The sequence below is a fragment of the Bos indicus genome, chromosome 10 (assembly GCF_029378745.1).
Source record: "Bos indicus isolate NIAB-ARS_2022 breed Sahiwal x Tharparkar chromosome 10, NIAB-ARS_B.indTharparkar_mat_pri_1.0, whole genome shotgun sequence".
NCBI lineage: Eukaryota > Metazoa > Chordata > Mammalia > Artiodactyla > Bovidae > Bos > Bos indicus.
The window spans coordinates 627051-640289 of record NC_091769.1 but is presented as its reverse complement, the minus strand read 5'-3'; the positions used below and the strand labels follow the sequence as shown (position 1 = coordinate 640289).

Here is a 13239-nt window from a genome sequence, read left to right as displayed (position 1 = left end):
AAAAAGAGTATTTCTTGAACATATCCACACGTAGGAAACCTATGTCCACCTTTCTCATTGCTTCTGGGAAAGTGTGCAAAAAGATCTGTTTCACCTGGGTTATTCTAGACGAGAACTCTATTATTATTTGGAAGAGAGAGGTAACTTTAAAACTTTGTTCTCTTTTTTCTTCCCTGTGTCCATATCCTTTCCTCTCTGTCTTTCTTTTGAAATTGATGAAGCACCTTAGTAGGCACTAATCTCACCATAATATAAACTTTCAGAACACAGGAAAGATACTGTTGGCACTCCTCAGAGTTGAAAATCTAGACAACTTGTAAAAGGAACACCAAAGACTTTAATGAGCTTGATTTTCAGTTTTCTGGACCAATCAGCTAATTTTACTACTTTAAAATGTTTTTTAAGCTCGACTTTCATGACTCAGTTCAGTTCAGTTGCTTAGTCGTGTCCAACTCTTTGCGACCCCATGGACTGCAGCACGCCAGGCCTCCCTGTCCATCACCAACTCCTGGAGTTTACTCAAACTCATGTCCATTGAGTCGGTGATACCATCCAACCGTCTCATCCTCTGTTGTCCCCTTCTCCTCCTGCCTTCAATCTTTTCCAGCATCAGGGTCTTTTCCAATGAGTCAGTTCTTCGCATCAGGTGGTCAAAGCATTGGAGTTTCAGCTTCAACATCAGTCCTTCCAATGAACATTCAGGACTGATTTCCTTTAGGATGGACTGGTTGGATCTCCTTGTAGTCCAAGGGACTCTCATGACTCAGTGCTCCCCATCTTTGTTTTTTTTTCTGATTTTCCTTGGGTATTTTCTACCTTCCCTTTAGCAATTTGCAAACCTTAAGCCTTAAAGCAGGGATCAAACTCCCAAATGTCTTCCAAGTCTAGGACGTAATATAAATGGGTAAAGTGGGTGGTGAAGGACAGGGAAGCCTGGTGTTCTGCAGTCCATGGGGTTGCAAAGAGTTGAACACGACTGAGCAACTGAACAACAAAAATGGGTGGATCTAAGACAAGAGGAGCTGATGGAATCTGTGGCTGGACTAGGGAAGTACATCCAGCATATAGGTTTTCAAGTTGAAGAAAAAGAAAGGAAAGGAAAAGAATAAAAAAGGAACAAGAATAGCACTATGCTGGCCAAGAACATTTATCTGGAGGAAATCATTTGACTCTGGACATAAAAGTCTTGCTCTTTTCTTTCCTTCTAAACTCTTTGGGAAAATACTTTGTTCAGATTGCTCCAACTCTAAGACTCACTAAAAATCAGAGGATTATGAATTTATTAATTAGCTTCTTTAGCTGATCACATTGCTCCCATATGCCATCCCATTTTCATGTTTCATAAAGAATTTTGACACACAACTACAAGTTTTATTTTGTTTGTATGTCTGAGTATACACACACACACACTCACACACACACACACTCACATACAGATATGGAAGGAAGTATGGTAGATTAAATTATTAGTCCTAAATTTTCATTTTCTGCTATAACTATTACACATCTGTACCCTTGCCTTGGTCCTGGAGTTAGGGACACTCATGGTAGTTGTGTTCTTCCCCATCCTTTTAATTTCAGACTTGACATCCAACCTAGCCTCTGAGATGTATGTGTTTATCCAGTTAATCACCAATTGGGTTTGTCCTCTTTTGCTTCTGCCATCATTAAGACAAAAACAAACCATAGTAGGTATTAACCCTCTAGCCTGGGCCCCAAAATAAGCCACCTCAGTTGATCTGCAGACCCATAGCATAAGAATCATTTTCAGCTGAGCCAAAGACATGTTGTGATCAAGAATAAATTGTATTGTTTATGCCAGTGAGATTCTGTGATTGTTCCCCAGCAATAGCTGGGTGTGTGGGCACGACTGAGCAACTGAGCACACAGAACATACTACACTGCTTTCATAAATCGCCATGTCATTTTTTAGGCTTTAAAAATGAGGATAATAATAGCATCTAGCTCTTAGGATTGTTTTGGGGATAAATGAGATAATGCGTGTAAACCAGTTAACTCCTGGCACAATAAATAATAAAAAATAGCCACCATTATGATTATAATTATTGATCATAAATCTTTAACAATGCCGCAGTTTCACAATTAAGTCTCTAGTAATTAAGCACAAACTGCTCAGGGGAAAAACAATACTTACTGAACTGAACTGACTCCCTCACTAAGTGGAGTGATCTGTCTGCAGAGGCTCGCTTCCTCCCTGCCTGTGGCCCACTTACACTTGGGCACCCTGGTGAGAAACCCAAGTCTGGCCAAGCTTGAGAAGCCCCATTTCACAAAAAGCAGCTCCAAAAGGGATCTGTGTTCTAGAAATGTCAACTCAGAGAAGAATGTGTAATACTGCATTTTAATTGAAAAACGGTGGGCTATTGAGAGACTGACATAAAAGATTAAAAGCAAAATACAGTACATTCAACTAAATTAAGTCAAAATGTAATCTTTAAACAGTAGTGCTAGTTTCTAAAAAGGAAATGACAGCTAAAGTTTCTCAGTACAGAAATACAGAACTAGCAATGACAGCTAACAAATCTATAGGGGGAAATGCTATTGCTTCCATTTTACAGGTGATGCGAAGGCAGAAAGAATCCCGGAGCTATGTGTGGCAGAGCCAGGAATCCAAATCAAATCAAAGCCCTTGCTCTTTCCATTCTACCAAACATTGCCTGGGATGTCAGTGATACTTAAACTTTCATCTTTGAACACAAACAAGGACAGCAATAATAAAGCAGCTCAGTAATCAACAGTTGTTAATTAACAGGTCAGTTCAGTTCAGTCGTTCAGTTGTGTCCGACTCTTTGCAACCCCATGAATCGCAGCATGCCAGGCCTCCCTGTCCATCACCAACTCCCAGAGTTCACTCAAACCCATGTCCATTGAGTCGGTGATGCCATCTAACCATCTCATCCTCTGTCGTCCCCTTCTCCTCCTGCCCTCAATCTTTCCCAGAATCAGGGTCTTTTCAAATGAGTCAGCTCTTCTCAACAGGTGGCCAAAGTATTGGAGTTTCACCTTCAGCATCAGTCCTTCCAAAGAACACCCAGGACTGATCTCCTTTAGAATGGACTGGTTGCATCTCCTTGCAGTCCAAGGAACTCTCAAGAGTCTTCTCCAACACCACAGTTCAAAAGTTTCAATTCTTTGGCGCTCAGCTTTCTTCACAGTCCAACTTTCACATCCATACAGGACCACTGGAAAAACCATAGCCTTGACTAGACGGACCTTTGTTGGCAAAGTAATGTCTCTGCTTTTCAATATGCTATCTAGGTTGGTCATAACTTTCCTTCCTAGGAGTAAGTGTCTTTTAATTTCATGGCTGCAATCACCATCTGCAGTGATTTTGGTGCCCCCCAAAATAAAGTCTGATACTGTTTCCCTATCTATTTCCCATGAAGTGATGGGACCAAATGCTATGATCTTCGTTTTCTGAATGTTGAGCTTTAAGCCAACTTTTTCACTCTCCTCTTTCAGTTTCATCAAGAGGCTTTTTAGTTCCTCTTCACTTCTGCCATAAGGGTGGTGTCATCTGCATATCTGAGGTTATTGATATTTCTCCTGGCAATCTTGATTCCAGCTTGTGCTTCTTCCAGCCCAGCATTTCTCATGATATACTCTGCATATAAGTTAAATAAGTAGGGTGACAATATACAGCCTTGATGTACTCCTTTTCCTATTTGGAACCAGTCTGTTGTTCCATGTCCAGTTCTAACTGTTGCTTCCTGACCTCTCTCAAACAGCTGGAAATAAATGACACGCCCCTGTGATCATGCCCCTTTGCATTAAATTCTTTGCCATTCCTCCCATCAACAAGTAGTAGCTATTTCCCAGACCTTGAATTGGGCTGGCCTTGTGACTTTCTTCTACTAGTGGAGCGTGGCAGAAATAACATTCTGGGATCCAAGAACACAGGCCTTATGATGCCTTATAGTTTCCACTTGAAAGTCCAAATCCTTTCAACTTCATGCTGTCCTTGTTGCCCACTCAACAACACAAGTGGTCTCTTCCTTCTGCTAGCATTTAGCACCTGTATCATTTATTCAGTGACTATATAAAGCCATGGGACAACTTTTAGGTTGTTGTACTAAACTTTCATTTCCCTTACTCTTTTTAAAACATTACCATCACACACTTAAGTCTTATTTCCCCAAACTGACAGGCTCCTGGAAGCCAGTGGTCATGCATCAATCTCCCTTAAGATCCACGCACCTAGCTTATTGCCCTGTACACAGCAGAATTTCAACATATGTGTTTTGATAGATGGATTTGTGAACTCTCAGAAGTTAAACATGATCATTCTTTTGGAGGGGGCTCCTCACTTCACCTTATATCTTCCCACAATACATTTGTATCTTTTCACAGAAGACAGTGACACATGGGATGCTCAGTGAATATGAATGACCAATGGGTACAATGAAAACCAACGGAAACTTCATAGCCTTAGCGACAGCAGTATGACAGTTTTTCTGCCCCAGGCCAGGAACATTTCTCAGAGGAAGACATACTAAGCAGTGGCTGTTCAAAACTAACAATGGAGAACTATTTCAGTAGTAACAACGTCATCATATAAAGCACCTGCCTTTAAAATAAAAACCAACAAACTTTTGTATATAATATCAGAAAATGCACTCACTCATTGTAGAAAATGTAGAAGAGCAAAAAGAAGAAAACACAAATTATGTGTTATCCTTCGACCCAGCAATAACTACAGTGAACATTTTAACTAATTTCACAAAATTCTGGTAAACATTTTTTCCTCTAAGTTTCCTCTAAATAAATAAATTTCCTCCAAATAAAATTTTCCTTTCATCATTGCTGCAACTGCTTTAAAACGTGTTTCATATTTATTCATATATGTATATCTTATCTTCAGAGGATAAGATAATCTAACCTCGGAAGTGAGGCAAAAAAGGAATAGATTCCAGTTTAGCAGAGGAACTGGTCAAGTCAGGTAATATTTAGCTCTGCAGTGAACAATGATCACCAGGCAGAAATGAGGATCTATGCTTCTAGCTCAAAACCACGTGGTTTTACAAAGCACGGCTATTACTTCCTGTATATAAAAGTTTTTCTGTCTCTTGGTTTTTTTTTTTAACATATAAAGAAATAGAGTAAGAAGTGAAAATTCAATAAAGCTATTCATCATTCTGTGAAATTCACAGCATAACATCAGGGATAAATAATGGGAAAGATGGGCTTAGGTCTTTTAAGCTCAGATGCAGAGAAAAACACTATTCTTCCCCACAAAGACTTCCCTGGTGGCTCAGACGGTAAAGCGTCTGCCTACAATGTGGCAGACCTGGGTTCAGTCCCTGGATTGGAAAGATCTCCTGGAGAAGGAAATGGCAACCCACTCCCAATTCTTGCCTGGAAAATCCCATGGACGAAGGAACCCGGTAGGCTACAGTCCATGGGGTCACAGAGAGTCAGACACGACTGAGCAACTTTACTTTTCCCACAATGATACTAAACCACAAACCCAGCTGGAATGAGGGCTATGCAAAAGTAACTGGTACTTTGAGGAAGAGGTAAGATGCTTCTGTTCACAGTTCTCAATAGTCACCTTAGGAACTAGTAGGTATGCCATAAATAGCTGCTTATGGAAGAACTCAAAAAGAGCCTAAAGTTTGCCCCTAACCATTCCATTTGAGCCACACAAAACTGTCATTTAGGAGACTTTAATTCCAGTTCTATAAATATTCAGAGTGTGAAAAGTCATAAATAGTTCATTAAAAAACAGGCTTCTGGGCTATAGCTGGTAATTTCTCAGTGTAGTTGGAGGAAGCAAAGGCACGTGCCCTTCATTGTTGTTTCTATTTATCTAAAGTGAAGAACAAAACAAACCACTAACTACGCAAACAAACCCATCATTAAGATAAAAGGAGAGGAGATGATCAATCTAAGGGATTTCAACAAATTTCAGAAAGAGAGTAAAGAGACAGGAGATGATAGCCAGGATGCTGTGTGATGAGAATGAGAATCGGGGCTGCAAACAGTGGGGCTACCTTACCGTTCACAGCATGGATCAAACAGATTTTGTTCAAAAGTGATGAATCAGGATACTTACACAGTGGTATAAGCACACTATGGGAAAAAAATCATCAAGAGACTAAAAGCACAAATGGTAAAAACTGCCCCAGGGGAGTGGGCCTGGCACGGAGAGGTGGGTGGGGCAAGAGATCTGTGTTTTGTCATATGTTCTTCTGTACCACTTTATGTTTTAACTTTTTTTTTTTTTTTTTTTTTACCATATGTGTGAATCATTTTGATAAAAGTAATGTTTTCAAATTAAAAAAATTCAAATGTCATTCATTTGAGCTATAATAGACAAAAGCTTAGAATTTAAATATACAAGAAATTCCTACAATATAATAAGAAAAAGATGATAACCCAGTTGAAAAATGGGCAAATGATGAGAACAGAAAATTAACAAAAACTGATCAATAAAGATATGGAAATATTCTCAACTTCAACAAATACAAGGAAAACGCAAATCAAACAAACAATGGGATACTATTTTAACATATGTCTCTTGCGTCTCCTGTATTGACAGGCGGATTCTTCACTACTGAGCCGTCCTGAGTGTTCACTGGAAGGATTGATGTTGAAGCTGAAACTCCAATACTTTGGCCACCTCATGCAAAGAGTTGACTCATTGGAAAAGACCCTGATGCTGGAAAAGATTGAAGGCAGGAGGAGAAGGGGATGACAGAGGATGAGATGGTTGGAGGGCATCACCAACTCAATGAACATGAGTTTGGGTAAACTCTGGGAGTTGGTGATGGACAGGGAGGCCTGGTGTGCTGCAGTCCATGGGGTTACAAAGAGTTGGACATGACTGAGTGACTGAACTGAACTGAACTCAACTGAGCCAGCAAGGAAGCCCTTAACATATACAGGATTGGAAAAAATGTTAGTCTGACAATACCAAATGTTGACAAAGAAGCAGAAATTTTCATGCGGTTTTGGTGGGGAAGAAAAATTGGTACCTCTTCTTTAGAAAGAATTTTGGCAACAGCTAAAAAAATGCCCACCTTTCAACCAGAAATCTAACTTTTAGTTATATATGTTTGAGACTTACGCAAGGACAGAAGGGGACATGCACATTATCTGTAACAGCAAAGATTTGGAAAAGGCTTAGTATTAGGTTGGTACAAAAGTAATTGCAGTTTTGGGCCATGAATTTTAAATCATTATAACTAGGCTTAAACACATTTTTATTAATGAAAATAGGAACTATTACAATCAACATATTTTTGCCAATGATAAATAAGTTGGTTTATTCCTGTAGCATAAAAATCCATGCTTCGGGATTTGATGAACTCTTGGAAATCATTTTCTGTCTCCTGCTGGCTGTCGAAGTGTTTTCCATGCAAAAAGTTGTTGAGATGCTTGAAGAAGTGACAAGTTGGTTGGCAAGAGGTCAGGTGAATATGGCAGATGAGGCAAAACTTCACAGCTCAATTCATTCAATTTTTGAAGCATTGGTTGTGTGATGTGTGGTCAGGCACTGTAGTGGAGAAGACTTAGGCCCATTCTGTTGACCAATATGGGCTGCAGGCACTGCAGTTTTCAGTTCATCTCATCAATCTGCTGAGCTTATTTCTCAGATGTAATGGTTTTGCCAGGATTCAGAAAGCTGTAGTAGATCAGATGGGTGGCAGACCACCAAACAGTGACCATGACCTTTTTTTGGTGTAGGTTTGGCTTTGGGAAGTGCTTTGGTGCTTCTTCTCAGTACAACCACTGAGCTAGTCATTGCTGGTTGCCATATAAAATTCACTTGTCACACATCACAGTCCAATCAAGAAATGGATCACTGTTGCTAGAATAAGAGAAGATGACACTTCAAAAAGACAATTTTTTTTTTTTTTTTGATTTGTGGTCAGCTCATGAAGCACCCCTGAAGGAGAGCCTGGCAACCCACTCCAGTATTCTTGCCTGGAGAATCCCATGGACAGAGGAGCCTGGAGGGCTACAGTCCATGGGGTCACAAAGAGTCGGATACGACTGAAGCAACTTAGCATGCACACACACATGAAGCACGCACTTAGCAAGCTTTTTCACCTTTTTGATTTGCTTCAAATGCTCAATGACTGTAGAATGGTCAACACTGAGTTCTTCAGCAACTTCTTCTGTAGCTGTATGAGGACCAGCTTCTACGATAGCTCTCAGTTGGTCATTGTCAACTTCCGAAGCCAGCCACTGTGACCCTTGTCTTCAAGCCTCTTGTCTCCTTTGCAAAACTCCTTGAACCATCACTGCACTGTTAGCAGTTCCTGGGCACTATTGATGTGGCGAGTTGTCTCTATTGGTTTACAATCCATTTTCAACTTGAAGAAGAAAATGACTTGAATTTGTTTTTTGTCTAACATCAACCCCATGGTTTAAAATACATATAAAATATACAGCAAGTAATAAGTCATTAGCAAAAAAAAAAAAAAAAGAGAGAGAGAGAGAAATGCCCATTAAATGATGTATAACCTCATTTATTTAAGAATGCATTTCAATATCAAAGGGCAAAGTTCAACAGTGCAAAACCACAATTACTTTTACACCAACCTAATATAATACTGTGTGCCAGGGCCTGAGCTAATGGATAAGTAAATTGAGGAATCATCAGCTAATGATATAATATAAAATACAGTTTTCAGAAAATATCCCAAATCCTGAATATTTATATCATAATTAACAAATCTCACAAACAGCAGTGAATAAAAAAATCTTGAAGTTGATGAATAACATGAATGACATACAGTACTTAAGTTTAAAAATAAACCAAAAATACTATAAATTATATATGAATTTACACATAGGCAAATAATAATTAAAAAAAGTCAACCATAAAGTGGTGAGGGAGAAAGGAGGATAGGACTGGGAGGGTATAAAGGTGTTTTAACATACTTCCCTGGTGGTTCAGATGGTAAAGCGTTGCCTGCAATGCGGGAGACCTGGGTTCAATCCCTGGGTCGGGAAGATCTCCTGGAGAAGGAAATGGCAGCCCACTCCAGTATTCTTGCCTGGAAAATTCCATGGACAGAGGAGCCTAGTAGGCTACAGTCCATGGGGTCACAAAGAGTTGGACACGACTGACCGACTTCACGTTCATGTTCACGTATAATGTCATATTAAAAATCATAGGCAAATATGACATAATGTTTACATCTTTCCAATCTGGGTAATGGATGTATCCTTACTGTACACTTTGTAATTTTCAATATTTAAAATCTGTCTTAATAGAAAAAAAATCTAACACATGAAAAGCGAACTTAAATTTGGTCTGAGGCCATAGTTGGATAAAAGGTTAAAATGAACAATGTCACTCGAGTCAGTAAGCACTTGTAGGACACGCCTCTTGGAGTTAATCAAATTAGATGATCTAAAATGACACTGTTCATCCTTACAGGCTACAGGACATCTGGTTATTATCCTGGTATAATTTTCTAAAAGTGCAATTACTCACTGTTAAATGGTCTAGTCTGTCAATATAGTTTTTCAAATATCCTTTGAAAAATATCTACCAATTTTTAGCCCCAGCAGCCGTGGGGTCTACTGCCCACACTTCAGCTATTTTTCTAGAGAGCAGAATCCAATTCTCTATTGCTATGGTTTCAATTTCTTTTCTGCAAAAGCATACACACCACCCAATCCCAGAGATACATTTCTTTCCTGCTTGTCAGAGTTCAACACTGACAGCTACCTTTTCTTGAAACACCTTTCATTAGCTTGTGTAACAGCCCTGTCTTCTAGTTTCCTCACCTCCACATGACTGCTCCTTCAAAGTTCTTGACCTTAAATAGCCATGTTACCAGGTCTTGTCCTTTCCCTCTGTTTTTTTTTCACTTTATAAACTCTCTATAGCTGATCTAACCTAAATTTATGGCCTTATCTATCACTAGGACCAGCGACTTCCAAATCTCTCTTTCCAGTTAAGCATCAAATCATTTCAACTGTACAGCTATATTTCTGTGTCATACATTTATCTTGTACTCAAAGTTCAAAACTGAATTAATCATCTTATATCCCTTTACAAGTTGATTACTCCTACCTACATAAATTACACTACTGGTTACCCACAGCAGAAGTCTAGAAACATTCTAAATTATTTCCTTCTTGTTTACCCCCAACCAGTCACCAAAACTGATTCTGTTGTTCCAAACAGTTCTCATTCCATCCCATCCTGTTCATCTGGATCACCATCACCATCTTTCATTTGAATGACTACAATGGTCACCCTCTTTACAACTTGTAGTCCACACATCAATTTTCCTTGCTTACAATCCTTTATTTGTTCCCCTCAAGACTGTCAGCTTCATATGCATGTTTCTCATTTCAGAGTCAAGGCCCTATCTCTCTAGCTTCACTCTCCTGCTAAATTTGGCATCCTGCATTCTAGCCCACTGAATTTCTTTGGGGTTCCATAAAATGCATTGTTGTTTTACACACCTCTACATGTCCCTCTGCCTGGACAATCCTCCCTTTATGCTTCTCCAAATGCCAGCCCATGCTTCATAATTCATTTGAATAGCATCTCCTTCAGAAATCTTCCTTAAATATCTCAGGTACCCACAGTTTAATTTAATGGCCCTTCTCTATATCACAAAGGGACCCATCCTTGATACGATCTCTTACCCCACTGTACAGTAATTACTGATTTATTTTGTCTCTCTTCTACTAGGCCAGTAGAAGACTCTTCTGGAGAGGACTCCCGAGAGTCTTTTGGACAGCAAGGAGATCAAACCAGTCAATCCTAAAGGAAATCAATCCTGAATACTCAATGGAAGGATCAATGCTGAAGCTGAAGCTCCAATACTTTGGCCACCTGATGCGAAGAGCCAAATCACTAGAAAAGACGCTGATGTTGGGAAAGATTGAGGGCAGGAGGAGAAGTGGGTGACAGAGAATGAGATGGTTGGGTGGCATCATTGACTCAATGGACATGAATTTGAGCAAACGCTGGGAGACAGCGAAGGACAGGGAAGCCTGGTGTGCTGCAAGCCATGGAGTTGCAAAGAATCAGACACGACTGAGCGACTGAACAACAACTAGACCAGCAGTGCGTAACTAAAACCTACGGCCAAATCCAGACCCTTGCCTTTGGTAAATAAAGTTTATAGGAACAAGGCACAGCCACATGCCTGTGTATTGTCTATAGTTACCTTTTTACTACAACAGCTGTGTTGAATACTTGTGACAGATACTACATGGCCCATAAACTCCAAAATCTTCACTATACGACCTTTTATTTAAAAGAAGGTTGCAAATTTCTGTACTAGACTGTAAACTCTTAGAGGACAGGGTTCATTCTTTGTTCATCTTTGAATCCCTAATACCTGACATACAACAGCTGTTAAATAAATGATTAAGTGGGTAAATGTTAGATTTGAGGTAAAAGAGGAGGGGAAGAGATGTTAATGAGAACCTTCAATCTCATTTCCTTTCTGGCTTTTGCATTTCTCAATTTACAATCACAAATGAAAACAGACAAGTTGATATCATTAGGTTTTAAAATATCTCCTGGTATATGTAAGAGCCTCTTGATAAAAGCAAAAGAGGAGAGTGAAAAGTTGGCTTAAAGCTCAACATTCAGAAAACTAACATCATGGCATCTGGTCCCATCACTTCATGGCAAATAGATGGAGAAACAATGGAAACAGTTAGAGACTTTATTTTTTGGGGTTCCAAAATCACTGCAGATGGTGACTGCAGTCATGAAATTAAAAGACGCTTGCTCCTTGGAAGAAAAGCTACGACAAACCTAGACAGTGTATTAAGAAGCAGAAACATTACTTTGCCAACAAAGGTCTAACTAGTCAAAGCTGTGGTTTCTCCAATAGTCATGTATGGATGTGAGAGTTGGACTATAAAGAAAGCTGAGTGCCAAAGAATTGATGCTTTTGAACTGTGGTGTTGGAGAAGACTCTTGAGAGTCCCTTGGACTGCAAGGAGATCAAACCAGTCCATCCTAAAGCAAATCAATCCTGAATATTCATTGGAAGGACTGATACTGAAGCTGATTCTCCAATACTTCGGCCACCTGATGTGAAGAACTGACTCTTTTGAAAAGACCCTGATGCTGGGAAAGATTGAGGGCAGGAGGAGAAGGGGACGACAGAGGATGAGATGGTTGGATGGCATCACTGACTCAATGGGCATGAGTTTGAGCAAGCTCTGGGAGCTGGTAATGGACAGGGAAGCCTGGCATGCTGCAGTCCATGGGGTCGCAAAGAGCTGGACATGACTGAGCAAGGGAACGGACTGATATATGAGAGAATCTGTATCCTTCAAGCCAGTAATCTAATCTTTCTAGGCTAGCGGTACTCAACTTCGGTAACATATGATGATCGCCTGGGGTGATTAAAACACACTGATGTTCCTGCTCCACAGCTGACAAATTAAATCAGGATGGGGGGGAGAGGGCAGCATCAGTATTTATTAAAAGGCTTCCTAAGTGATTTAGAGAACTTCTATACCAACAGGGGCTTCCCTGATAGCTCAGTTGGTAAAGAATCTACCTGCAATATAGGAGACCCTGGTTTGTTTTCCTGTGTTGGGAAGATCCCCTGGAGAAGGGAAAGGCTACCCACTGCAGTATTTCTGGCCTGGAGAATTCCATGGGCTGTTTAGTCCATGGGGTCACAAAGAATCAGACATGACTGAGCCACTTTCACGTTCACTTTTTCTATACCAACAGTCTGAAAGGATGCGAACTTTGAGGCAATTGAAAAATCATAAATAAAACCAACCAACCAAAGAAACACACTAGATTTTGATAAGCTGTATACTTGCAAGAAGAAAAGAAAGAGATGTTTTAGAAAAATTGTCTACAGAACTGGAAACAAAATGATTCCTCCAGTATTTAAACTCCAGGAGGATGAAGGATTTTATATTGTTCACTCTTACATTCCTAATACCAAGAACAGTACCTGGCACAAAACAGGTGATAAATAAATGACTGATGAATGTATCAGTTTTTCATTTGCTTTCAATCAACCAGAAGCCCCTGATTTGAAATATTCCAGTTAACTGAAAATTTGATACAGAAAGAAGGCAAGTTGACAAATATACTCTTCAGTTAATCAACAGACAACATTCTTTAAGGGGAAAAAGATTACGTTCTACAATTTAAAAGAGTATTTGGATTTTAGAAAGGGAAGGCAAAGAGATATTGCTATTGGTAAACACAGCCCAGTCCTTTTAAAAATTGAATCTTTACTTTTAAAAAGGTTA

At 39.6% G+C, this 13239-nt stretch overlaps 1 protein-coding gene across 3 annotated transcripts in view; it reads right to left on the bottom strand.

Moving 5' to 3' along the window:
* MCC (MCC regulator of WNT signaling pathway) overlaps window positions 1-13239 on the bottom strand; it is a 526282-nt gene that overhangs the window by 418737 nt on the left and 94306 nt on the right. The gene's annotated exons all lie outside the window — the stretch shown is intronic.